Raw genomic sequence first — 7,931 nt, forward strand, 5'->3', positions numbered from 1 at the left:
TTGAAGCAGGATAATCAATTAGTTTTCTGGATTTAGAGGGAGCTTTTCCCAAGTGTGATGGGCAGCCATAATACCTCCGTGGACTCTTCTTCCTGCAGTGATATGAGCATTTTGGAAGAATGTTCTAGTGAATAGGATGCTGGAATAGGACTTGGGAGATCTAGCTTCAGTTCCTGGCTCAGTCACATACTTCCTGTGTAATTTTCAGCAAGTCACTTTATCTACCCTGTGCCTCAGTTCCACAACAGTAAAAAACTACTTCCCTACCTCACTGGGCTGTAGTGAGGATAAGATCTATGGTTCCAGTGCACTCAGATATTATGAAGTGAAGGAACACATAAGTATCTAGATAGATTTTTGTGATCACTTCAGTAAGGACTGTGACAGAGGAGACACAGACGCTGTGTGCGCTCTACCTGGAGACTTTACTTTCATTCTTTCTTGTTTTGGTGATTCTCTTAAACTAAAATAAAGCTCATTCATACTGAAAATGTATGTTGCTCTCTGTGTATGCAGAGACACACAACAACTATTCCTAGATAGAAGTGTTTAGATTCCTTCTGCTTAATATTTCTGTAACCTCCTCTGGCATCATACATTAGTAATCTTTCTCCTCCTACTTCACGCTTTTGATAAGCCTTCTGGTCCCACAGCAGATGCATTGAGAATCTTCTCCTTCTAAGTATCCTGCATATGTTTCATTAAAAGTGTTTGTTTCTTTGATCAGCTTGAAGTTCTAATGTGGAAAAAAAAATTTTTTTTTGGACTTCACTTAGCAGCACATGGTCCTGAAATGAATAGCAGCACTTCAGTACATGCAGACACTAAAGGTCCTAATGTCAATCATTTTCTCTTTGCCAATTTATGTGTCTGTCCTTCCAATGATGGCTACAATTTGCACTGGCACCCAAAGATAGAAAACAGTCGTTTTATTTGTTACATTGTGGAACTGAACATGAAAGAACATGGTGGGAGGTGCCAAACGGGAACAGCAGAAAATGGAATACATTTCACTGCGTGTTGCTTAGCAATAGGTAACATAGGAATGCTGACATTTTCCAGTGGGGGGACATGATCCATTCCACATTGACAGTAGCAAGTGGAAATATTTAGAGAGACAAAATGGAACCACGGCAACTATGGCAGTAGTGTCTCCAAAGCAAGGCAGTAGTTTGGTGTGAGTCCCTTTGGTCACTGAGAACTCAAGCTATTTGAGTCTTCACCAGGGGAAAGAGATGAGACAGTTTAGTAGAGCTGGGTAAATAATATGGAAGATGATTTGTCATGGAACTCTTCAAAAAGATGTCATGCCAAGGAGAACTACCCAAAGAAGATGCATATTTTAGAGCTGTGGTGAGCACCATGGTTTTTTTGGAGTACCCTTACTACTGAGCTGAGGGTACAAGCCAAAGACAGTCATCACCCTGCTTTCTTCAGATTTCAACTGTTGCCCTCTCACCAACTGTACAAAGAGAGAGGAAGTGGTCAACCACTCTACTATGATAATCTCTAGCATCCCATTATTTTTCAGAGCCACATAAGGCCAGCAGGGTGTGCACTGCTGGCAGATACTGATGCTGCTGCCAAAGTTGACCCAATGAAAGCTGACATACAACTATGGGTCTGCACACTGGCCCACAGTGAGATGATTTTCCTACCTTTGCATTTGGCCAAGGCTGCCTGCTTCTGCCTTTACTCTTTCAAGCATCACCAGGACAGGCTTAATCAGAGGGGGAAGAAAGGGTTTAGATCTTGTCTAATCTTGGAATAAGCCCTTTTGTCAGCCCCCAGGACAGCTGCACCAATGCAAACCCCTTGCACAAATGTGGAAAGACCTATTTTGTACTGGTGAAGTTTTCATCTGCTGTGGAACCTACTCCCGGAATCCAGGCTAATCCCAAGAATAGACAAGGCCATAATGGCGGCCTCTACAAAGCTACAACCTAGCTATTGAAGCAAAAAGAAATGAGGTCTGACAGTGGGTTTGATGAAACCACTGCACACTACATCTCCCCACGTTTTGGCTTGGTCAGAAACTCAGTGTTAGGACTCCTAGTAGGGGCCATTGATTATTTACTGGTGGGGCTACTACAGTTACAGCACTTGTGCTGACATAGCACACTGGGAGGAGGGACAGGGTATCTTCTGTGCAAACCCTCTCTTCTCCCATGCCTTGATTTTTCCATCATCATATAGAGCAGGGGTCGGCAACCTATGGCACGCATGCCAAAGATGGCCTGCAAGCCGATTTTTAATGGCATGCTGCAGCCGCAGCTGGCCCTGCTCAGCCCACTGCCAAACCCCAGCAGCGGGCTGAGCGGGGCCGACGGCTGGGACCCCGGCTGGCAGCAGTGTGCCATTAAAAATCCTGCTCGGCCCAGCCTGCTTTTCTCTGCCCCCACACCTACTGCTCTCTCTGGCGGGGGTAGGGGGCAGAAGCAAGCTTGGTCCTGCCGGCTGCTGCTGTAGGACAGGCACTGCCAGCAGCCAAGCTTCCCTGCCTCACCTCTTCCCGCAGCGTGCTCCTCTCTCTCCCCGATGGCCCTTGCGAGGGAGGGGAGAAGAGGAGCCCCAGCGCCCTCGCTGCTCAGACTGGGAAGGAGGCGGAGAAGAGGCAGGAGCAGGGCATTGGGGAAGGAGGGTGGAATCAGGGCGTACCCATCCAGGCCCCAGCCATGAGCCACTGAACGGAACCTCAGGCCGGCAGTGGGCTGAGCAGGCTGGCAACATAAGATCAGCATTTTAATTTAATTTTAAATGAAGCTTCTTAAACATTTTGAAAACCTTGCTTACTTTACATACAACAGTAGTTTAGTTATATAATATATAGGCTTATAGAGAGAGACCTTCTAAAAAAACTTTAAAATATATTACCGGCATATGAAACCTTAAATTAAAGTGAATAATGAAGACTCGGCACACCGCTTCTGAAAGGTTGCTGACCCCTTATATAGAGGATGCCCATGCGTTCTTGTGAGAGTCAAGGTATGCAGCCATTTTCCTTTAAGACTCTGGCTAACCCTCTGCTGATAAGGCAGATAAGTGGCACATATAACATCAGGCATAACTGGAAAAGACCTCTGCACTTATGAGTTCCACTTTGAGTCTCTTACCCAAAGAGAACCACTCGTGCTGAGGCTGAGGCTTTTATGCCTTTGGAGACCACAAAAGGAATCAATGAAAAAAGGACAGGTGGCCCAGTGATCAGAGTATTGGCATAGGCTGCAAAGCACCATGGTTCAAGTCCCTGCTCTGCCACTGACTTCCTGTGTGTAAGTTTTGGGCAAGCCTCTCTGTGTCTCATTTCCCCGTCTCCAAAATGGGGATAATAGTAAGTCCATATTTCATAGTGGGGCTGTAAGGATAAACACATTAAGAATATTGATGTGCTCCTGTGTTATAGTAATGGTGGCCATATAAATACCTAGGCTAGAAGAATCATCACCTTTCTGCCCCCTGTGACTTCTCTGTTGCCAGTTTTAATGCCACCCCTTTCAGGTGGCATGTGTATAAGTCAGTTCCCAAGTTAGTTACACTAATAATCAATTCCTAGGCTGTATAATTGTTATTTGGATTGTTAAAAACGCGAGAGTGGGTGGTAAACACTCCCCACCCCTCCCCCACGCAACTTGCTCACAGAGAACAACTTACTACAGACTCTCACTCAGAGGAAGAGTATCAAAATGGCTTTTGCTGACCCTCCTAAGCAGAGGAAAACAAGCACATCCAGTGAGGTAGCAGGAAAATACCATGCAAGCAATTCAGTATGAAAAGTTGCCCCAAAATTTCTGAGGACATCTAGATAGTGGAGAAAGTTCAGCTAAATTTTCACTTGTGCAGAAAATTCCTTGCAAAGCTATGAAATACAAATTTGGGCAAGAACAAATGCTAAGTACTTGAACTACACTAAGGATACTTTGCACAGCTCTAATCAAAGTCCTGCCCGAATGAATGGTACAGCACACATATTTGTATTGACTCACCCTTAACACTGCTGACATTCATAAAATACCTAAGTTTGTACATTTTTCCTGTTGTGAAATATATTATGTTACAGTTCATACAAATATGTGGTAGTAGTATGGTACAAGTCCTAGCACTTTAACTTCCACTAAGCAAAGTAAGAGTACCCTAAATGATCTAATTTTGCATTCTTTTTATAAAAGTGGTTTGTATTTCCATGGCCTCTCCCCTTTGCATGAACAACTTCAGTCTTTATTTTAAAAGCCTTAGCTATTGCAGTTGTAGTGCTTGGAGGTAATAGAAGGTTCTGGCTTCCCACATGCCTTAAAAGTACTTATCCTTTATCTGCCTTGCATTTATTCTGAAACCGACTATGCAAACAAATTAATAATTTCTTACTGTACTGATTAATTTTGCATGGGGTATGCAACACTGCTGAACAGAAATATATGGAAAAGGAGACAAAGTATTTTGCATATTTTTCCTTTTGTTGACCCCTTGAGTGCCATATCCCTCTTGCATCAGTCTGCTCTTTAAAGTGAGGTTACCATCCTTAATGGGTTGCAACAAGATGCAAGTCTTTTGGCTTCAGGAGGTGGTGTGCCACCCACTGGAGAGCAAATACAGACAGCTCAAGGCACTAGGCCCACAGACAAAAGATCAATGGCTGTGGTGAGGCAGGCCCAAACTCCTTCACCACCCTGCACCTACCTCTGTATGGATTATAGCAGAGCTACTGTGCTGACTGGGTGGGTGCGGGAGGGTTTCGGAGCACTCTCATGGTCATCCCCCAAACTGTGTGGCTCCTCCCAGACAGTAGGAGGGACCCCCTGTCTCAGCTTCAGGGGATATGGGGCACTTCCTGCCTGGGGAGAAAGCAAAACTGTTTTGTACAGGTTTCAGGGTGGTAGCCGGCAGTTTTGAAAATCTCATCTGAAAAGCCTAATCCACTGCTCATTAAAATTAGTGGAAGAAGACTCCTGTTGGCTTTAAAGAGTATTTGATGGGGTCTGGGTGCTCTGATAAGGATGGGATAGGTACTTAACCCATTACAAGTACAGAGACCTTCCCAGGATGGCAAGGCTGTCTTTGCCATGTTTTGAATGGATCAGATCTCACCTTCACTTCCAGATAACTACAAAGTAACTAAAAGGAGTCTCTGTCCTTGACAGTTCATCCTTATGGCTTTCTGACAGGAAATAACAGATGCTACAAGAAGATCATGCTGTCATAGAAGCTGCTGATCAATTTGGGCTTGATGGTTGTAGCACTCGACACTGATTTCCATACAGTAAACTCAGGACATGGCATAAACAGCAGAGGTCTCCTGTCTATCCACTCTTCACGCTAGACTCTCTGTGATACCCAGCAGTCTAGCTGAATGTGAGATTGGCTTACCTGCAATGAAGTTCTATTTGGACAGACCCTTCAAGCAGACGCACAGTCAATGCATAGTTGCCGCAGTGCTGTAAATCCAGATCAATGGCTGTCCAATTCAGATGTACTGAAGCGCATTACGTCATGGCTCGGGAACTCAATGTGATTCTATAATGTGTGCTTTTTGCTTTGAAGTGAGGCCTTCTCCCCTAACTGAGTCTATTTGACTTCAGTCTCTGCTCAGTCTGCCCACTCACTTTCTTAATGGCTTAAACAAAAACAATAAAACTCTCCAGCGTGTCCACATGATGCTAGACCCTTGTCACTTGATTTCCCCTGAAAAAGTCTCTGTCTGTCAAGTATTTAATGGACTTTATAGTTATATTTATTATGCATTCAGCCTAAATAATTAGACTACATTGTAAAAAAAAAGCTCTGAATGATAATATTTGCCTTCAGTTATATTTTACATTGATTGACAAGGAAGAGCCTGCACTTCTAGTCTGTTTGTGAAACAGAAGGAAATGTTATATAGGTTTGCACGGCTTTCTTACTAATATTATTAATTATTTGTAATATGGTAGTACCAACTAGCCCTAACTGAGTTGAGTGCTCATTGTGCAAGACACTCGATGTTTGCATAGTAATGCACTGTTTCAGCCCAAAACCTCTCCACAGTGGCACAAGAAGACTCTCCCAGGGCACAGTTCAGCAGACAATGTGCGGTGCTCCTTTTTGTGAGGCTCCAGAATGCTGTCCTCCTTCACAAACAGGACTGCACTCTGGATTCTCTTCCATTCAGGATTTGTCCCATGAGCACTGCTGTGGTAGAAAATAAGAGATGTGCATATAACTAATATATTGATTCACTACCAAAAGAATGATTTGGGTTGAAGAAACTGTTTCAATTCAACCCAAAATTCAACATTTTGTTTAATTTTTGAGCTTTTTAAACCTTTAAACAAAACTAAAGTAAATCTGAAATAAAAAATAAAAATGTTTCCTTTCAAAAAGTATTGAAAGGAAACATTTTGATTTTCGTTTCTTTTTCTTTTCCAATTGAAAAAATACTGCAAATTTGACATGAATCCATGAAATGTTTCTGTTGACTCAAATTTATATTTTTCAGCCAAAACATTTTACCCAGATCTAGTCAGAAACAATGAAACCCGTCCACCAGAGGAACTAATGGCCATCACAAACCTCACCACTTTCCTCTCTAAATGCAAGTCACACTTCTTCAACCTTGCCTTCAGAGCAGTGTGAACTCTTAAAAATAAACAATAACCAGAAACCACTACCAAAACAACACACATCACTACACCCACAAATCTTCACTTGGGGAGAGGCTGGGAGAAGGAACAAACCACACATGAAAGATATTGATCATGCATTATGATTATATCAGCCTCTGAAAGACAGAAGTTCTCCATCAACCTGCACCTGGATCAAATGCTTCCGTCCCGAGTATCTCCATTGACGGCACTCAGCTGAAAATAGTGGAGAACTTTAATTACCTGGGTAGTGTCATATCCAATGATGGATCACTGGATAAGGAGATCAACGCATGAATATCGAAAGCAAGCCAGGCACTTGGTTGTCTGTGTGTCAAAGTTTTAAATCACCACAACATCCAGATGTCAACAAAACTGCTTGTGTACAGAGCTGTTGTTCTTTCATCTCTTTTGTACGAGTGCAAAACAAGGACCCTATACAGGCGTCACATCAAGCATTCCACACATGCTGCCTTCGCAACATCATGAAGATCCGCAGGCGAGACAAAGTGTCCAATCTTGAGGTCCTCGAGAAAGCCCAGATGACAAGCATCGAAATGATGATCATGAAGTCACAGCTACGTTGGACCAGTCATGTCAGCTGCATGGATGCCAACAGGATCCCCCGCCAGCTTCTTTATGGTGAGCTCTCCCAGGGCATCCGGCATATAGGTCGTCCACGGAAACGTTACAAGGACACCATCAAAGCCAATCTGCAGTACAGCAGTATCAAACCCAGGGACCTTGAGGATGCCACCAGCGATTGAACACAGTGGCGTGCAACAGTCAAAAATACCTGCATCACCTTTGAGGAAGACCGCTGCCGACATCTACAAGAGACACGCAAACGACGTCACAGAGCACCAGCAGCGCACAACCCGCTGACTGCGAACTTCCCATGCACCACCTGCAGCAAAATGTGCACCTCTAGAATTGGCTTGTACAGTCCTCAGAGGGCACACCATGAGACCAACAATAGATGATCTGTACAGATTTGTCATCATCAGCTCATGGATTGCCAGGAGATAATTATATTACTATTACAATCCATTACTGGAAGGTGATCAGATATTGTTGTGATGATATTGGCATAAGAACCTATACAGCATAGAATAGAGTCATTTTTGACTATGCTACTTAGTATATATGAAGTTAGTTTCTCGTCAGGCCTGACCTGTATTTCAAACACAGGAGATATCCACAATACGCTTCTCTTTACTAAGCCAATGATGCCTGGAGCACAGTACCGTAAATACGGCAGTGCAGCCATTCTATGACTAATTTCTCTCAGGGAATATCACAGTGACATGAAGTCCC

This window comes from Chelonoidis abingdonii, chromosome 6, assembly GCF_003597395.2.
Source record: "Chelonoidis abingdonii isolate Lonesome George chromosome 6, CheloAbing_2.0, whole genome shotgun sequence".
NCBI lineage: Eukaryota > Metazoa > Chordata > Testudines > Testudinidae > Chelonoidis > Chelonoidis abingdonii.